Source organism: Fukomys damarensis, unplaced genomic scaffold (assembly GCF_012274545.1).
Source record: "Fukomys damarensis isolate Sample0158 unplaced genomic scaffold, DMR_v1.0_HiC HiC_scaffold_39, whole genome shotgun sequence".
Lineage (NCBI taxonomy): Eukaryota > Metazoa > Chordata > Mammalia > Rodentia > Bathyergidae > Fukomys > Fukomys damarensis.
In genome coordinates, this window is record NW_022900951.1 from 48,268,231 (window position 1) to 48,289,092 (window position 20,862).

Here is a 20,862-nt window from a genome sequence, read left to right on the forward strand (position 1 = left end):
CCACTTGTTGATTGCTTGTGTTAGTTCATGTGCAATTGCGGTTCTTTTCATAAAATCTTTTCCTATGTCAATGTCTTCAAGAGTTCTACCTAACCTCTCTTCCAGTCAGTTTATTATCTCCATTTTAATGTTTAGATCTTTAATCCATTTGTATTTTAGTTTACTGCATGGTGAGAGATATAGGTCTAATTTTAATATTTGAAAAGTGGAAGCACAGTTTTTCTGGCACCGTTTATTAAAGAGGCTGTCTTTCCCCCACTGAAGGTGTTTGGCTCCTTTGTTGAAGATGAGATGGATGAGTGTGTCTGGACTTGTTTCTTCATCTTCTCATCTGTTCCACTGGTCCTCAGGTCTGTTTTTATGCCAGTACCATGTTGTTTTTATCACAGTAGCTTTGAAGTATAGTTTTAAGCTAGGGATTGTGATACCCCCCACCTTGTATGTATTACCTAGAATTTCTTTTGCTATTCTAGGTCTCTTCTTGTTCTAAATGAATTTTTTAGATTGTTTTCTTAAGGTCTGTGGAGTATGCTGCTGGGATTTCAATTGGGATTGCATTGAATCTATATAGCAGTTTTGGAATTATGGCCATTTTCATTATGTTTATTCTTCCTACCCAGGAGCAGGGGATGTCTTTCTATTTTCTGATATCCTCTTCAATCTGTTTTTGCAGAGTGCTATAGCTTTCAGAGTGGAGGTATTTGATTTTTTTTTTTTTTGGTTAGGTTGATTCCTAGGTATTTCAATTTTTTTGGATACTATTGTGAAAGGAATTGATTGTCCCATTTCTCTCTCAATGAATCTGTTTTTCATGTACAAAAAGGCTATTGACTTTTGTGTGTTGAGCTTGCATCCAGCTACCTCACTGAATTTGGTTATTAATTCTAGAGGAGTTTTGGTAGATTTCTTCCAGCCATATGTATAGAGTTTCTTGTATCTATATAGAGTATCATGCAAAAATGACAGTTTGACTTCTTCATTTCCTATCTTTATTGATTTTATTTATTTCTGTTGTCTAATTGCTGTGGCTAATATTTCAAAAACTATATTAAACAGGAGTAGTGAAAGTGGACATCTTTGTCTTTTTCCTGAATTTAGCAGTAATGATGTTAGGTTTTTGACCATTTAGTATATTGGCTATTTGCTTTTCTTAGATGACTTATCAAATTGAGGTACAGACTGTCTATTCCAATTTTCTGTAAGGTTTTTTTTTATCATGAATACTTTTGGGATTTTGTCCAATGACTTTTCTGCATCTATTGTGATGGTCATATGTTTTTTCCTTGGCTCTATTAATATAATGTATTACTTTTATTGATTTGCATATGTTGAACCATCTCTGCATCCCTGAGATGAATCCCACTTGGTCAGGGGGTATGATCTTCTTGATTATCATCTGCATTCTATTTGTTGATACCTTATTAATGATTTTTGCATTTATGTTCATTAGTGAGATTGGCCTATAGTTCTCTTTTTCAGTTGGTTCTTTCTCTGCTTTGGGGATTAAGGTGCTGTCTACTTCCAAAAATGAATTTGTGAGTATTGCTTCCCTTTCAATTTCATTAAAGAATTTAAACAGCATTGGTAGTAATTCCTCACTAAATGTCTTGTGTAATTCAGCAATGAAGCCATCAGGGCCCTGGTTTTTCTTAGTTGGCAAGTTTTAAATTATGTTTTCAATTTCATTGATTGATATTGGGTTTTTAGAATTTTTATATCACCTGCATTCAACTTTGACAATTCAAATGAATCTAGGAATCTGTCCATTTCCTCTGTATTTTCCATCTCATTTGCATAAAGGTTCTCAAAGTAGGTATTGGTGATCCTCTGGATTTCTTGTGGGTCCGTTGTAATTTTACACTTTTCTTTCCTGATTGCATGGATGTGGACCTTTACTTTCCTTGTTTTGATAAGGTTGGCTAAGGGTTTGTTAATTATGTTTATTCTTTTGAAGAACCAACTCTTGGCTTTGTTGATTTATTTTATCATTCTCTTAGTCTCCATTGCATTGATTTCTGCTCTGATCTTTATAATTTCCTCCCTTATATGGGCTTGGGGTTTGTACTGCTCTTCTTTTCCAGAAGGTTGAGTTTCACCATCAGGTTAATTGTGCTCACTCTGTTTTCCTAAGATCCATATTCACTGGTATGAATTTCCCCTGTAAGACTGCTTTCATTGTGTCCCATAGCTTCCTATATGTTTTGTTATCATTGTCATTTAATTGTAGGAACTGTGTGATTTTTTTTTAAGTTTCCTCTGTGACCCATCAGTTATTCCAAAGTGTGCTGTTCAATTTCCATGTGTTTATGAAATTTTTGCTGTTTCTTTTGCTATTGATCTCCAATTTCATATCACTGTAGTCTGATAACATACAAGGGATCACTTTAATTATTTTGCAGTTATTTAGACATGTTCTATGATTGAGTATGTGGTCTATTTTGGAGAACAAACCATGTGCAGCTGAAAAGAATGTATTCTGATTTTGTGGCATTGAACACCATTTGAACAGCTATTAAGTTCATTTGTTCAAGAGTTTGAGTTCTAATGTTTCATTCTTTATTTTTTGTCTGAATGATATATCTATTTGTGACAGTGTCGTATTGAAGTCCCCCACTAGTATCATTTTAATGCTTATTTGATCTTTCATTTCCATTAGTATTTGATTTATATATTTGGGTGCATTTGTATTTGGTGAATATATATTTATGATTATCATCACTTCCCCTTGGATTTTTCTCTTTACAAAGATCTGGTGACTTTGTCTGTCTTCATCAGTGTTGGTTTGAAACCTACTTGATCTGCAAAGATGATAGTTACTCCTGCTTTTTTGGGGGTTCCTGTCACACAGAGTGTTGTTTTCCACCCTGTAATTTTCAGTCTATGAGTTTCTTTTTGAGTTAAGTATGTTTTTTGTTTGCAGCATATTGTTGGATCTTTCTTCTTGACCCATTCTTCCAATCTATTTCTTTTTATTGTTGAATTGAGACCATTGACATTGACTGGTATAACTGATATGTGTTGACTTATCCTTTTCATTACATTTTCTTTTTTTTGGATTCTGCCCCTTTGGGTTTAATTTCTTGTTATGCTTGATGGATTCATTCTGCTGGTCTTCCTGGGGTTGAGGTCCTCATTGTCTTTTTCTATTGTATTGTTTAAAAATATTTGGAGTCCTGTTTTGGTATTCATGAAGTTCCTATGGTTCTGTTTGACATGAAAGCATCTCATTTCTCCATCAATTTTGAAAGATAGTTTTTCAGTGTACATCAATCTGTGTTGGAGGTTGTTTTCTTTTATGGATTTAAATACATCACTCCAACTTATCTTGCCTTGTGGGATTGTGCTGAGAAGTCTGTTGTGATTCTGATAGGCTTTACTTTGTATGTGATTTGTTTCTTTTCTCTAAGTGCTTGTAGAATTTTGTTCTTCTATTGGATTTCTGGAATCTTAACTATTATATGCCTAGGAGTAGATTATTTTTCATCCTGGCCAGTTGGAGTCCTATGTGCCTCACTTGTCTGTGTGTCAAGTTGTTTTCACCTACTTGAGAAGATTTCTGCTATTCCTTTGGTGAACAGTTTCTATTTTATGTTGATTGCACTCTTTCCTGGTTCTTCATTGACTTTCATCAGTCTTATGTTATACTTCTATGCATCATCTAGCAGCTGCTGGATTGATTTCTAGTGATCCCTTACTGTTTTTAACAAATTTTTCTCTTCTTAGTCACTAATTGCAATCCTATGTTATGTATCTGAAATTATAGGTTTTGATTGGCTCATTCTGCTGCTTTGTAAACTTTCAATGAAATTTTTATTCTCCTGGAAATCTATTTGCATCTGTTTTATAGATTGTATTTGTTTCCAATTTTCGTATACCATCATGTTCCTCATCTTCTCTTTTTTATCTGTGTCTGCTCTAGATTTATTAATCATGTCTTGCACTATTGGAACCATCTGTACTATTATCTGAGAAATTATTTTTCCCCTCATTGAGTTTATTGGTACATTTTAGGAATACAGTACAGTTACATTTATCATTGGGATCTTATACCTTTACATGACCAGGTCTTGGTTCTCATTTTTCCCCTTGTCCCTGACCTCCCTTCACCCTCTCCTCCCTTCCCTATTTATAAAAGCTTTATTTCCATATTTTCATTTTGTCATATTTTTTCTTTTCCCTTATTTCCTCTCCCTTACCCTTCCCACTTTCCCCACACTTTTTTCTTCCTATTTCACATTGTCAATTATACCATTAGGATCTTATTTACAATTATAGTTTTTCCCACCAGAGAAACTATTCAGTATTTGAGAAATTATTCCTCATTTCATTTTTTTCCAGATTCTCTTTCATTGCCATTTTGGGGATCCATGTGGTTGAGTATCAGATTGTTCCATTTTGTTTCTTTGGAGTTGCCTTAGGTGATCTGGAAGTGTGGTTTTAGGACTTGTTTCCCTGTCTTCTCATTTCAACAGATGCAGCCTGCTGTGCCTTTGTTGAGACGCATTTTTTTTCACCTAGTGGTCTTCAATTCTCTGCAAGCCACCGAGCAGCCTTTTCTCTGCTGCTCACCAGATCACCAATTCCGGGTTCAGAATGGTGGCCTTCTGGATCCCTGAGTTCACCTGTTTTCTGTGCAAGCTTCTGGCTTTGGCCAGAGAACACTTGGGATGGTATCTAGGTGTGCCTCTTGCTGAGGCCTCTATATACCTTTTGTCTGAGTGGTCCTTTGGCTGGGGGCTGTGCTTCCCAGTTCCTTTTGTCTGAGCTGACTTCTGGCTAGCATCTCCACCAGATATTTTAGGGTGAGCCTACTGCTGAAGCTTCTATGCCTGTGTAGCTCTTTTTCAGTCAGGCCTTTGCCTGGGTGGGTGTGCCTAAGCCTCAGGTGTCAGTGGGGATCCCTGGCTGGGATCTGCCCCCAGCTCTGATAGTCTGAACTACACCATTGCTCCCCAGGATCTGCATGCACTCATTGATGTGATGGGGTAGGCCTCTGACTGAAGCTTGTGTGCCCTGCAGCTCTTTCTCAATGGTCCTTTGGCTGGGCAGGTGTGCCCGAGCCTCTGGGGTCAGGGAGGATACCTGGCTGGGATCTGTCCTTGGGCTTAATGGTCTGGACCACACTGCTGCTCCCCAGGATTTGCACGTAATCTTATCCATTCATTTCTTGATAGGCATATAGTTCACTTCCAAAATTATCTATCATAAATTATGCTGCTATAAACATGGGTATGCATGTATCACTGAAATATGATTTATTTTGAAAGATTTAAAGTAGAGATATAGCTGGGTCAAATGGAATTTCTAGTTTTACTTCTATGAGGACTGTCTGTAGTCATTTCCTTAATAGTTATAATAGTTTATATTCCTTCCAACAATATAGAAATGTTTTGTTTTTTTTTGTTGTTGTTGTTATTGTTAACGGTCATTAAACTCGGGTCCTTGCACTTGTGAGGCAGGTGGCAGAAACACTGAGCTAAATTCCTGGTCCAGAAGTGTTTTTATTCCCACAAATTCATCACTATTTGCTGTCTTTTGAGTTCTCAATAATTGCCATTCCAACACTGGCTTTTCAGTGTTGTTTTGATTTGCATTTCTCTAATGACAAATACATATTTTCAAGTACTTATTACATATATGTATTTTTTTCTCTAAAGAAACATCTATTGTTTTCAATGGCTCATTTTTTAATTGGATCTCTCCCATTGGGAAGTCCAAATTTTTATTTCTGTACATATTTTAGATATTATTTCTGTCTGAACATTATAGTTGGAAATTTTTTTCATTTTGTTATGTGCTTCTTCCCTTGGTTGTTTCTTTTTGCTGTGCAATTTTTAAAAATTAATTAAGTTTACTGGTATATGTTAGGCATACAATATAATGGCATTTATCATTGAGAATTTGTGCCTTTACATTATATATCTTGTTTTTTTCCCCCTGTTCCCCTGCCCTCCTTCAACCTCTCCACCCCTCCCTATTTACAAAGACATTGTTTCTGTTTTTTCCTTTTTTCATATTTAAAAAAAATTGATGTAATCCTGTTTGCTAATACTTGGTTTTATTTCTTATATAATTGGAGTTCTGTTCATAAAGTCCATGCCTATGCTTGTTTTCAAGAGTTTTATGTTGAGGATGTATCACATGCTTTCTCTCATATGGGAAACCCCAAATATAAATATAGAGAAGAATAAAAGATAGGTAATGGGAAATAGGGTGATCTTTTAAATAAGAGAATTTGACCAAGAGGTGGAGAGAGGGGAATGTAGGTGAGAAGTGGATAAAAATTAAAATGTGTTATGTACATGTTCACTTCACCAGGAAGAATGTAGAAAAAAATAGTTGAAATAAAGAGATTTCCCTATTTTGTCTCCCAGTATATTCAGTGTTTCTGCTTTAATATATGTCTTTGATACATTTTGATTTTGTTGTTGTCATTGTTTTGAGACAGAGTCTCACTATGTAGCCCTGGCTAGCCTCAAACTCATGGCAACCCCCTTTACTCTGCTTCCTAGGTGGTAGGAGTAGAGGCATAATCCACCACACACAGCTTTTGTTTTATTTTATTTTATTACAAGACTAAAGACATAAGTCTAGAAACATTCTTCTGCATATATAACCAGCTTCCACAGCACCATTTTTTAAAAGATTATTTTTCCAGGGTATATTTGGCTTTTTGAAATTAAATGGTCAAAGATCCTTAAGGTTGGTTGTTTTTGCATCCTTAATTCTATCCCACTGACTAATATTATCATTATCTGTCATTGTGCCAATATCATACTATAACACTGTTGCTTTGTAATGCAACTTTAAATTTGAGTTCTTGTAATGCCTACCATTTTATTCTTGTTTTTCAGGGTCACTTTGGCAATTCTAGATGTCTTCTCAATTCTTTTGAAGTTTAAGAGATGGTTTTATTTTTGTTGTTCTGTGAAGAATGTTGTTTATGCTATTTTAATTGGAATTGCATTAAATTTATATGTAATTTTTCGTAGTATGTTGATTTTGACTAAATTACTCATGCCTATCCTAAAATGGGGGAGTTTTTTTCATTTTTTGGTACTCTCTTCAAGTTGATTTAAAATGTTCTACTAGTACATATTTACAGTACATGTTTACATTCAAATTAGGGAGTAGTTATGTGTACTTATCTTTTGAGTTATTTTTTCTTCTCCTTTGCTGACCTATTCGCCTTCCTCTCTGTGTCTTTAGAGCATGTCCCACATTGTCGTTTCTTTTTGGTTCATATTTGTGATACTTAGCAATTACATTCTTTGTGGGTAGGTGATACATGTACGTGACACATCCAAATCCTTTTACATTCCCCTCCCCTCTCACCTTTCTTTTGCTCTCCTTGTCATTTGCAAAAGATCTATCAAGGTGTATCAATTTTCTTTTTTTTTTGAGAAATAGCATTTTATTACAAAATTCTTTATAAATCACTGTATTATGTTTTGAGTTTATTGGTCCATTCTGGGTATACAGTACAGTTACATTCATCATTGGGATCTTGTACCTTTACAAGACAGGTGTTAGTTCTCATTTTTCTCCTTTTCCCTGCCCTCCCATCACCTCCTCCTCCCCTTCCCATTTGCAAACTCTTTATTTCCATTTTTTCATTTTCTCATATTTTTTTCACTTATTAACTTTTCCCTACCCTTCCCACATTCCCTACAGCTTTAGCCCTTTTCTTCCCATTTCTCATTGTCAATTATCTCATTAGGATCTTATGCACTATTATAGTTTTTTACACCAGAGAAACTATTCAGTATTTACATGTGTGTGACTTATTCATTTTACTTAGAAGTATATCCTCAATATGTATCCATTTTCCTATGAATGAATCTAATCTCTCATTCTTTATGGCTGAGTAGTATTCCATTTTATGTAAAAACCACATCTTCTTTATCCAGTTTCCAATTGATGGGCAATTGGGCTGTTTCCAAGTTTTAGCTATTACAAACTGTGCCACTATAAACATAAGTGTGCATATATCACTGTGATATGGTTCATTTAGTTCTTTTGGAAAGATACCCAGCAGAGGGATGGCTAGGTCAAATGGAACTTCTAGTCCCAGCTTTGATTTTTCATGTTACTTAATATTTATTTTATACAGTTGGGGGCATTAATATTTGATGCATATGTTTACGACTGTCATCTCTTCCTCTTGAATTGTCCCATTTAAAAGGATGTAGTGGCCTTCTTTGTCTCTCTTAATCAGTTTTGATTTGAAATTTACTTGGTCTGTGAATAATATTGCTATCCCTGCTCTTTCTGGGCTCCTATCATATGGGGAATTGTTTCCCATCCTTTCACTTTCAGTCTGTGGCCTTCTTTTGCACTAGGTGTGTTTCTTGTATATAACATATTGTTGGATTTTGTTTCTTAATCCGTTCTGCCAGTCTATTTCTCTTGATTGGTGAATTGAGGCCATTGACATCTATGGTTATAACTGATATTTACTGACTTATTATTATGTTATTGTGCTTTTTTTTTTTTACTGTTTTTACTTATTTTCCCTGTCCTTTTTGTTTCTTGCCTTTCCTATTTGATTTGGTCTGTTGGGCCTCATGGTGTTGTGACCTTCATTGTCTTTTTTAGGATATTGTTTAGAATTCCTTGTAGTGCTGGTTTGGTATTCATGAAGTTTGTCAAGTGTTCTTTTCATGGAATTATCTTACTTTCCCATCCATTTTGAAAGAGAGTTTTGCAGGGTACATCAGTCTAGGTTGGAGGTTGTTTTCTTTTAGGACTTAAAATACCTCACTTCAGGCTCTCCTTGACCTAAGGCTTTGTGTTGAAAAGTCTGCTGTGATTCTGGTGGGCTTTCCTTTGCATGTGATTTGTTTCTTTTCTCTTACTGCTTGTAGTATTTTGTTCTGCTGTTGGGCTTCTGTGATTTTGGTTATTATATGTCTAGGTGTAGGTTTGTTTTTTGTTTTTTGTTTTTTTTTATCATGGTTAGTTGGAGTTATGTATGCCTCACTTATTTGTATGTCAAATTCTTCCCCTCTATTTGGGAAGTTTTCTGTCATTAATTCTGAGAACAGCTTTTTAAAGTCATTTGTACTTTCTCCTGCTACTTCATGGATTCCTATCAGTCTTATGTTATTCTTCTTTGCATCATCAAGGAGTTGTTGGATCAACTTCTCATGATCCCTGACTGATTTTAAGAGACCTCTCTTTTCAGGGTCACTACTTCGATATCTGAGATACTATCTTCACATTTTTTTATTGTGCTGCAAACACTTTCAATAGAGTCTTTAATCTCCTAGATATCTCTTTGAATCTGTTTTATGGAGTCCATTTCTTTCCTATGTTGCTCATTCATTGTTTCCATTTCTTTCTTATGCTGGGCCTTCGTGGCTTCTATCATGGTCCTGAGTCACATATTTTTTTGTGCAGTTTCTGTTCTAGAGTCTTGCATCATGACTTTCATTTTGCTCACCATCTCTATGGTTATCTGGGAAATTATTTCTGTTTTGAATTTTTCTAGAGCCTGATTGATCTGTTTTTTTACTTCCTGTGCTAAGAGTTCAGGGTGTCCTGCTGGTACACTCTCAGACTTTTCATCCTCATTTGCCTTAGAGTTTCCCATTGGTGAACTGGAAGTCTGTCTTTGTGTCTTGCTTAAGTGTTTTCTCATTTTTGTTTTTGTTGTTGGGTTGTCCTTGGTTTAATTTCTGAGTTATTACTTGAATCTTCCTAATATAATTGCGCTTTAGGTTTTGAGTCTCTAATGACTCATAGATATTCTCATTTTCTTAATATCAGAGAAGACAACTTATTAAATCAATCACAATGCTTTATCCAAATTGATACAATCCACAACACAATAGGATCAAACACAACTTCCACATTGACCATTTGTGGTAGTCATTAATCTATTCACCTTTGAACCATGTGAATTAAATTAAAATAAATAAGCAGCCCAAAATATGTTTGCAGCTAATACACTTTTCAGTATAGCATTTTTACCATTTAGCATGGGGGCTTAGACAGATTTAGGATGAGAGGAGTAGAAAAGAAAAAGAAATGGAGAAGTTTTCAAGTAAAGCCAGGGGACATAGAATGACCTTACAATCTTTAGGAACTGTTAAATTTAAAAGGGAATGACAGAGTGCAAGAATAAGGACAAGAATATAACCCCTTAATAGTAATAGGGGCTCACTTACCTTTGAAACTATTGATCCTTGAGTGATGTAAAATGGCAGAAGAAAAGAACATAAAAAGAAAAAAAAATGACAAAAGAAGAAATCTGAGTTAGGGCAGGGGGAGGAACAGAAAGTGAGATGTGGGATAGTATGGTGGAGCAAGAGACTGAGTTGGAGAAAGAGGACAGAAAAAAGAATTTGCAGAGTGGAATGAGGACAAGAAAGAAAAAAAAATGATTTTGAAGGGCCTCTTTCAAACTATATCTCTGTTGTTATAATATTCAACGTGCACAGCCATGTGCAGAAATAAGTCCTTGGGGCCGGGGATTTAGCTCAGTGGTGCAGTGGCCTGCCTCGCAAGCACAAGGACCTGAGTTCGATCCCTGGCACCATAAACAACAAAACAAAATAAAACAAAACAAAAAAACCAACAACAAAAAAAACCCAGAACTAAGTCCTTTGATCTCAGCTAGCTAATGGCAGACCCCTGAGATTCAGACCGATTTTGGGCTGCAAAGCCCAAATTGAGTTCCCTGACCTCTTGCAGGGTTGGACTCCACACAGTTCTATCACCGGTTCCCTCTGCCCTTTCTTTAAAGATGTTCAAAGTTGGGAGCTCAGAAAAATACCCTTTATGACCACCTATGCCTCTGCAGAGTGTATCCAAGGCCTGGCACAATCAGAAGGTCTGAGAGCAGGTGGGAAGATAGGGGTGTTTTAGGGGTGCCTACACAGCTACCTTCCTTGCTGGAGTTGTTGGCAATGCAGGCAGGAGAGGGTGCGGCTACCCAGTCCCACCAACTGGGCCCAAGCAGGCTTCCTTGCTGGCTCTGATGGCAGTCCAGGCAGGGGAGGGCGTGGCTACCCAGTTGTGTATTGATTTTCTTACAAATGTTTCAAATTTATCTTTCTTTATTACCAAGTAGTATTCCATTATTTATAAGTACAATGTTTTTTAACAATTAATCTGTTGATGGACATATAGGCTACTTCCAATATTTGCCTACTATAAATTGTACTACTCTAAACATCGATATGCATGTATCACTGTGGTATGATGTCTTAATGTCTTTGTGGATGATACCTAGAAGGGGAATAGCTTGATCATATAGAATTTCTAATTGTAGTTCTTTGAAGAAACTTTACACTGATTTTCATCATGGTTGTACAGTTTACTTTCCCATTAATCCTGTAGAAGTGTCCTATTTTTCACTGTAGCCACACCAGCATTTGTTATAATTTGACTTCTTGATGATTGCTATTCATTTTTGGGTAAGATGAAACCTCAGTGTTCCTTTAATTTATGTTTTTCTAATGGCCAGTGAAGTTGAATGCTTTTTACATGTATTTATTGGCCTTTTATATTGCATTTTTCATAGTATTATAGCTCTTATCATACCCAACTTTCATTCTTTGGTTAGGTTAACTCCCAGGTATTAAACTTCTTTTTGAAGCTATTGTGAATATGATACATTTCCTGATTACTTTCTCTGTTTGTTAATAGTTGGTGTACAGAAATGTTATTAAATTTTTACATTTATTTTATTAGTACATGTTTGCATTATATCCTGTTTACAATCATTGTGAGAAATTGGTATATGTACAAAATTCAGCCTGTTTCTTTTTTAATTCCCTCCCTATCCTTCCTCCTCTAATTCATGTTCCCCCATTTTCACTCTTGATATTATTAATTTTAGCTCATGTTTATGGCATAAAATATTTACATTCATGGAGGTTATTAGATTTCTGTACATTGCATATATTTACTTATTTCCCCTTTTCCTCCCCCTTTCTCTTAAACTTTGTTCCCTTTTGCAAGAGACCCATCCCCTCATCTCCTTGTGTCCATCCTTTATTATGCTCTTTGTTTGTTCTTTGCCTTACTTAAATGAGAGATACCATACAATATTTAAGCCTGTTTGTCTGGTTTATTTCACTCAACATTGTATTTTCTAGGTACAACCATTCTCCTTGAAATGTCTCAATTTTGTACTTCTTGAAAGCCAAATAGTACTCCATTATGTACAGATACCATGTTTTCTTTATACAATCATCTTTTTATGGGTATACAGACCACTTCTAGTATTTTGATATTATTAACTTTGCTTCTATAAACATTGTCATGCATGTTTCACTGTAATATGTTGTCATGCTTTTATGTAAAATATCCCCCAAATACTCATGTGTACCAGAGGAGGCTTTTGGCTGTGACTGGATCATGGACAAAATAACTGGGTCAGTCTACTAATAGGATTAGCGTGACTCTGGGTGGGCTGAATGGATTTACTGAAGACAAAAATGAGTGTTGTGAGCCAATTTGCATCGAATTCATGATCCTCCTGCTTCAGCCTCATGCGAGTTGGGAATTTAGTTGTGCATCACCCATACAAAGCTCGAGTATAAATATCATGTTGTGTTCTTAAAAGCCATGATAATAAGGAAAGTGGGAGGAAATATTGATAGGTTATGGATAGGTCTGTGGCTTCAGATGGATATGTTTCAGATGTATGGCTTCAGATGGTGAAAATGAATTCAGCTATATATGTTTAGGTCTAAATTAAGTTGCATTCATTATATGTAAAAGCTTCTTTTTAATTATTTTTTTAATAATATATCAACACGATGTTTTTATTTTGTTTATTTACTTTTACTTAAGTTAATTGATACCATTTACATATACATAATGATCATATTCATCATATGGAGTTTGTATATTAAGTGATATATCTTGATGCTTATTTTTCCTATTTCCTTCCCCTCCCTTCAAACTTTTTTCCCTTTATTTCCATAGTTTTATTCTATTTCATCTTTCTCTTCTTTTTTTGCCCCTTTACCTTCCTTGACCACTTCCCCCTCCATAGTACCCCTTACATTTGAATGGTTTATTTCTATATTACATCTATTGTATATTTCAGTCCTTTTTTCACTTTCAGTTTACCACACCAAAGAAACAATGTGATATTTACAAGTGTGTGTCCGATTTATTTTACTGAAGAGTATGATTACTTGGCACATCATTTAAGTATAAATTTCTCAAATTTATCCTTCTTTATGTTGAGTAATATTGCACTGGACTGAAAAGAAAACATCTTTTGTTGATCAGCTGATGGCATTTGTGTTGTTTTCAAGATTTAGATATTACAAACTGTCCTTCTAAGAACATAGGTGTGCATATATCACTGTGGTATGATGCTTTTAATTCTTTCAGAAAGATACTGAGGAGAACAGCTGAGTTAAATTTAACCTCTAGCTTTAGGTTTGTTTTGGAATCTCCACACAGTGATTGCACAAGTCTACATTCCCATTAACAGTGGGGAAGGGATCCTTTTTCTTCACAGGCATGCTAGCATTTGGTATTGGTTGATTTATTTTGGTTGATTTTTTAATAATAGTCTTTCTGTCTGGAGAATGATTGAATCTCTTCATTTATTTAATTTGGCATCTCTTGATTGACCAGAGATGTTAAACATTTTTCTTTTTTTCTTTTTTCTTTTTTGTACCAGGGATTGAACTCGGGCCCTTGTGTTTGCAAGGCAGGCGGTGGAACCACTGAGCTAAATCCCCAGCCCTTAAACATTTTTATATATTTATTTGCTATTTGTACTTCTTCATCTGGAATGTGTGTATTCATCTCAGATTCTTTGGCTAATATTTCCAGAACTATATTGAGTAGGAATGGTCATAGTGCATTTCCTTAACTTGTTCCTGATTTTACAGTGAAATCTTTTAATTTTTGACCATTTAGTAGACATTACATGTTATACATGGCTTTTATCAGATTGAGATGAATACCATCTATTCCAGTTTTCTGTAGGGTTTTTATCATCAATGAGTATTGGAATTTGTCAAATGCTTTTTCTGTGTCTATTGAGAATATCATGTGATTTTTGTCCTTAGCCCTATTGACATGGTGTATTCCATTTATTGCTTTGAGTATGCTGGACCAACATGCATCCATGGGATAAATCATACATGGTCATGTTGTATAATCTTCTGGATGATTTGCTGTATTCTATTTGTCAATAACTTATTGATGATTTTTGCATCTATATCCATTAGGGAGATTGACATATAGTTTTCTTTTTTCCCGGTTGGATCCTTCTCTGGTTTTGGTATCAGGGTAATACTTGCTTCCAGGCATGAGTCTGGACTTATTGCTTCCTTTTCAATTTCATTACAGTTTGAGGAGTAGTGGCATAAATTCTTCCTTAAATTTCTTGTAGAAGTATCCATCAAATTCATCAGGACCTGGGATTTTCTTTGTTGGTAGGTTTTAAATTATATTTTCAATTTAATTGACTGATATTATGTTATTTAGAATTTTTATATTTTCTTGATTCAGCTTTGGTCATTCACATATATCTAGAAATTTGTCCAATTTTTGTCTGTTTTTCATCTCATTGGAATAAATTTTCTCAGAATAAGTACTGGTGATCTGGATTTCTGCAGGATCCATTGTGATTTCACCTTTCATTCCTAATTGCCCTCTTTTTTTATAAGGTTGGCTAAGCATTTATTAATTTTACTTAATCTTTCAAAAATATTCTTTTTGATTCATTGATTTTTGTATTGTTTTCTTTGTCTCCTTTGTATCATTTCTGCTCTGATTTTTGTAATTTTCTCCCTGTATGCGCTTTTGACTTTACTTGTTTTTCTATTTCTAGAAGTTTGAGGTTCAGTATTAGCTTATTTGTGTTTACTTGGTTTCTTGATATGTGCGTTCACCACTACAAATTTCCCTCATAGGGTTGCTTTAATGCATCCATAAGTTATGGTATGTTGTATCAGCATTATAATTTAATTGTAGAAATTGTGTAATATCTTCTCTAATATTATCTATGACCTGTTAGATGTTCAGAAGGATGTTATTTAATTTCCATATTTTATGTATTTTTGTGATTTCTTTCCCTATAAATTTCTAAATTCTTTGCACTATGGTCTGATAATGTACATGGAATAATTTCAGTCCCTTTGCATTTACTTTAGCATGTTCTATGAGCTAGCATATGGTCTATTTTTGAGAATGTTCTGTGAATATCTGAGGAGAATGTGTATTTTGATGGTGTGGGGTGTAACACTCTGTAGACATCTACTAAGTCCATTTGTTCACAAGTGTGATTCAGTTCTGATATTTTATTGTTGATTTGTCTAGTTGAATTTTTTTTTTTTTTTTTTTTTTTTTTTTTTTTATTTTTTGGTACCGGGGATTGAACTCAGGTCCTTGCACTTGCAAGGCAGGCCACCGAACTGCTGAGCTAAATCCCCGGCCCTGATCTATTTATTTGTGACAGTAGGATATTGTGGCCCCCCATTACAATCGTATTAGTGCTTTTCTGAGTTTTCATGTCCATCAATATTTGTTGTGTATAGTTTGGTATACCAGTATTTGGTGCATGTATATTTATGACTGACTTCTCTTCCTCTGGGAGTTTTCCCATTATAAGTATGTAGTGACCTTCGTTGCCTCTCTTGATCAGTCTTGGCTTTTTCTGCAAGTAGTAGTTACCCCTGCTTTTTTCAAGGTACCTGTCATGTGGAGTGTTTTTTTTCCATCCTGTGAATTTCTGTCTATGAATTTATTTTAAGTCAGTGTGTGTGTGTATATCTATCTATCTATCTATCTATCTATCTATCTATCTATCTATCAGTGTGTGTGTATACACACACAAATATGTCATTTTTTCATTCAATTTATTGGTACTTTTTAGGTATACAGTACAGTTACATTCATCATTGGGATTGTGTACCTTTATATGATGTATCTTGGTTCTTATTTTTTCCCCATACCCCTGCCCTCCCTTTCCTGTATGCATTAAATTATTGAATCTTATTTCTTGATTCTTTCTGCTAGTCATTTCCTTTGATTGGTGAATTGAGCCCATTTACAGTGGTGGTTCTAACTAATCTTTATTAGCTTATCCTTGTCATAATGTTTTCCTGTTGTTTGTTCCTTGTCTTACAACTTTGTTTAATTGATTGCCTTGCCTGGGGCTTCTTTCTGTTGGTGTTCTTGGAATTGTGTTCCTGCTATCTCTTTATAAAATATCCTTCTTAGCTTTTATAGAACTGGTTTGGTGGTCATGAATTTCCTCAGTTGTTCTATGTCATGGGAGTATCTTATTGTTCTATTGATTTAATTAATTAATTAATTTATTTATTTATTTATTGGTACCGGGGATTGAACTCGGGTCCTTGTGCTTGCAAGGCAGCCCACCGAACCACTGATCTAAATCCCCAGCCCCTGTTCTATTGATTTTAACATGTAGTTTTGTGGGTACATCAATCTGAGTTGGTAGTTGTTTTCTTTCAGGAAATGAAATATTTCACTCCACGTTCTGTTTTGCCTTAAGGGTTCATGTTGAGAAGTCTGCTGTGATTATGATGAGCTTTTCTTTATAGGCGATTTGTTTCTTTTTCTCTAAAAGCATTTAATATTCTGTTCTAATGCTGAATTTGTGGACTCTTGTTTATTATATTCCTTGGTGTAGATTTATTTTCATCATGTCTCATTGGAGTTTTATATGTCTCACTTATATGTATGTTAAATTCTGCTTCCATGTTTGGGAAGTTTTCTGCCATTGGTTCTGTGAATAGAGTTTTTATGGTATTTGCACTGTCCCCTGCTTTCTAATTGACTCCAGTCAATCTTATATTGTTCTTCTTCACATCATCTTGATTCTATTGGATTGAGTTTTCATGGTCCCTTGCTATTTTTAAAATCTCTTTCTTTTTGTGGTTTCTAACTGCAAACCTATCTTCTAGATATGATACTTTGTCTTCACCTTTGTTCAACTGTTTGTGTATAATTTCAATGGAACTTTTAATCTCCTGGATGCCTGCTTGACTCTATTTTATGGTTTTCATTTCCTATATTGAGCATTCATGGTTTTCATTATTGTCTTAAATTCCTCTATTTTTTTTTCTGTGTCTGCTCTATATTAACTGAGCAAGTCCTTTTTAAAATTGTAAACATTTATTCTCTTGAACTGAAAAAAGGCTTGTATCAGTATGCATTGTACAGCCTTGCAAATTACATAGAAATTGAAAAGAAAGTTCCTTGTTCAAAAGTGCAATGAATCTCTGGTGTCCAGTAATCTGCAAACAATGGAAACAAATTTTAAACCAGTTAAGAAGTCTCCAGCACTCATGAAATGTATTCACATAGTTGCCAAAAAAATCCACAAAGAGGAGAATTCAAATAAGTGGCAATTAGTTATTGGAGGGACACACACAAAAAAGTGAGACTTCGATAATTCCTATTCCCCTTGAATTTAAGTGGTTTGATTAAGAGCATTAAGAACATATTTTACACTTAACATCCATAGTACCTAAATGCATAAGGAAGGGACCTTATTGGGGAGTTATGTATCTTCTGGAAAATGTTTTTGTGTTTAGAGATTCAGGGGAAGAGTCATCTTTTATTTGTGGACTTTTAGCACCCTCATCCCTCCAGAAGAACAGTACATGGTTTTTACTTGGTTATTCCATGCCTGCATTCTTTTTCCTCCAAATCCTAAGCTGGGTCACACTGTGCTGGTTGCAAAAAGAAATACAGGTTGCAACTGGTTATAGTAATTTTGAAGAATAATTTGCTGTACAATAGAGCTTTAGATCTTACATAAGAATTCAGAAATATAAAACAAAATAACTATAAAGTTAGGAGGGATTTGAAGAACATTTCCATAGAAAAGACTGCTGATTCTGTATCATTCTGGTGTGGATTTCTATAATCAGTAGGGTAAAATATGTATCTCTTTTTCCCCCTTTGCTGGATCACTGGCTATTTTCCAAAAGCTATAACCCCATAACCACACATAGTAGGAGTCTCTAAATTTTAACAGAAGCTCCAAATACCAAGTTAATCACAGTCCGGAGAGGGCAGGGCAATCAGAGGTGAAGCGTCCAAAGGTAGCTGTGTTACTGAGAACTTGCCCTTTTCAAAATGTGAAACTCACAGTGCTTCTTGTTTGTTCTCAGCTTAATCTTGTTAACTGACTTAATTTGTTTCTTCAGTACATTTTGTGCAGTTGAAATGGAGGGGAATGCAGCTAAGACAGTGTATATAGAGGCCAAGTCATTGGCTTTAGGGCATTCAGGGTTGACAGTGCTGTCCCCACTGCCACAACAGAAGGCATGATGACACAGCTGGGGCTGTGACTGGGAGTCCCGGAGCCATCTGATCTTGGTGCCAATTTTGAACAGTTCCCCAAAAAGTTTCTCAGGTTCCATGTGAGTTATTCCATCTGCTTGTTCAGTAATTTCAAAGACCTTCCCAACAACTGCTTCTCCTGCTCCAAGGTCTGTGGATGCAGCTTTCTTAGCTTGTCTCCTTCCTCAGTTTCCATGCCTGCTGCCAGCCTGACTCTGTTGCCTTGGAAATGTGCCCATACATAGCAGCAGGAGGGTTGTACTGCAGTGGCTAGCCAAGAAATGGATACCTGGCATCTCCCTGCCCAGTGATGAAAGATCTAGAAAATTGGGGCATGATGGAAAGTGGTGGCCCAGAGGGATGTATGGTTTTCAGGGTAGTTAGCTAGCTGGTGCCGGTGATTGAGCTGGTGAAACAATGGGACTGCTGAGTTGAGAGCTGTACTAGACAATATTATCTACATTGCTAAATTCGAAACACTTCTGCCCTGTCACAGTAATATTTATTTTGTTTCCACTGAGGGGGTGGGTGGGCACCAGATTGTGGATTGTTTCTTACATTGAGCTGCATCAGCGCCACTCTTCCACCAGGTGGTGGTGGTGGCATGGCAGCTGCTAAGAACCACATGATGAAGTAGCTCCAGGAAACTGTACTTGTTCTGATCCTGGATGTTGCGGGTAACCTATTGAAGAGCTTAAGTTATTTTGTTGGATAGGTGAAATGACACTGTAGTAAACTGGCATTCCTCCAGTGAGCAAAGATCCTTGATACTATTTGGATCTTATTTACACTTTTAGTTTTTCACACCAGAGAAACTATTTGGTATTTACACATGTGTGACTGATTTATTTCACTTAAGAGTATGACCTCAATATTCATCCATTTTCCTATGAATGACTGTAATTTATCATTCTTTATGAGTAATATTCCATTTTATAGAAAAACCACATCTTTATCCAATCTCCAACTGATGGGCAATTGGGCTGTTTCCAAGTTTTAGCTATTACAAAACTGTGCTGCTATAAACATGAGTGAGCATATATCACTGTGGTATGATTGTTTTAATTCTTTTGGAAAGATAACCAGCAGAGGGATGGCTGGATCAAATGGAACTTCTAGTCCCAGCTCTTTGAGGTATCTCCATATTGATTTCCATAGTGGTTGCATCACTCTGCACTCCCACCAACAATGGAGAAGGGTTCCTTTCTCCTCACAACCCCGCCAACATTTGTTATTGGCTGATTACTTGATAGCAGCCATTCTTTGTGGGGTGAGGTGGAATCTGTGTTGTTTTCATTGCATCTCTTGAATGACCAGTGATGTGGAATATTTTTTCATATACTTATTTGATGATTTTACTTCTTTGTCTGAGAAATGTCTGTTCAGATGCCCATTTTCAAATCAGGTCTTTATATTTGGTGGGCCTGATGATTTTGGATTCTTCATATATTCTGGATAAGAGTCCTTTGTCTGAGGAGCAGCTGGTAAATTTTTTCCCACATTCTAGGTTGTCTCTTAGCTCTGTTGGTGGTTTCTTTTATAGTGCAGAAGTTTTTTAATATGATGAGATCCCAGTTGCTGAGTCTTTGTGCTAGCTCCCATGCTACTTAGGATTTGTTCATAAAGTCCTTTCCTATGCCAGTGTCTTCAAGAGTTCTGCCTAACTTATCTTCCAGGAAATTTAGTGTCTCTTTTTTTAATATTTAGATCTTTAACCCTGTTGGATTTTAGTTTAGTGTGTGGTGAAAGATAAGGGTCTATTTTTAATCTTTGGCAGGTTGAAATCCAGTTTTTCGAACACTATTTATTAAAGAGGCTATCTTTCCTCCAGGGAGTCCTCTTTTTCAAATGATTGTGTTAATTGGATCTGAAATTTTTCCTGCAAATCAATTCTGTTGTCAATATATTGTTCATTCTTCTCTCCCAAAATCTTCCCATAGTTTTGATAAGATTTTAAAGTGTAGTTGTATCTTTCATTTCTGCCTCAAAATCCTTCATTGTTTCAGTTTCATCTTTCATAGCAATAGTATCAGACATCCTCATTAGCAAAGGTTAATTCAGAATTCTACAGGGAACTTGAAGGCTGCTGTGTCCTACAGATTTGGGGTTGTGGTGTTCCACAAAAATAAAATAAAATAATCCAAAGTTCCTTTCCACAGCTGTCAGCCAGGATGTCAATTGTACTGAACCATTTGTAATCTGGCAGGCATCCCATGTCCTTGTCAGTACTGCAGATTCCTGGACTGAAATGAACTGTTTTTGACTAAATATATCATATCTTTCAGTGGCCCGCATTATTGAGGAGGAGGAGTAGGTCCTTGGAGCCTGGTGCTGTGAGGCAATGGTGGGTCTGGGTGGGCACAAGTAAGAGTCTTACAAAAGGACATTAACCCCATCATCAGCCTGGACACTGGCTCCGGTGGCAGCTGCAGTGGCAGAATCCTGCTCTTTCCCACCACTAGCAAGTCCTTTATTTTGATCATCAACTCTTTTGGCCTGAGAAATTATTTCTGATCTGATTTTCTCTAGTGCCTCATGCATCCATTTTTTTTTTTTTTTTTT

At 35.7% G+C, this 20,862-nt stretch overlaps 1 protein-coding gene and 1 pseudogene across 1 annotated transcript in view; one reads left to right on the top strand and one right to left on the bottom strand.

Moving 5' to 3' along the window:
* The window catches only part of Klf8 (Kruppel like factor 8), a 203,579-nt gene that overhangs the window by 62,548 nt on the left and 120,169 nt on the right, over positions 1 to 20,862 (top strand). The gene's annotated exons all lie outside the window — the stretch shown is intronic.
* Positions 18,069 to 20,841, bottom strand: LOC104852455 (annotated as a pseudogene).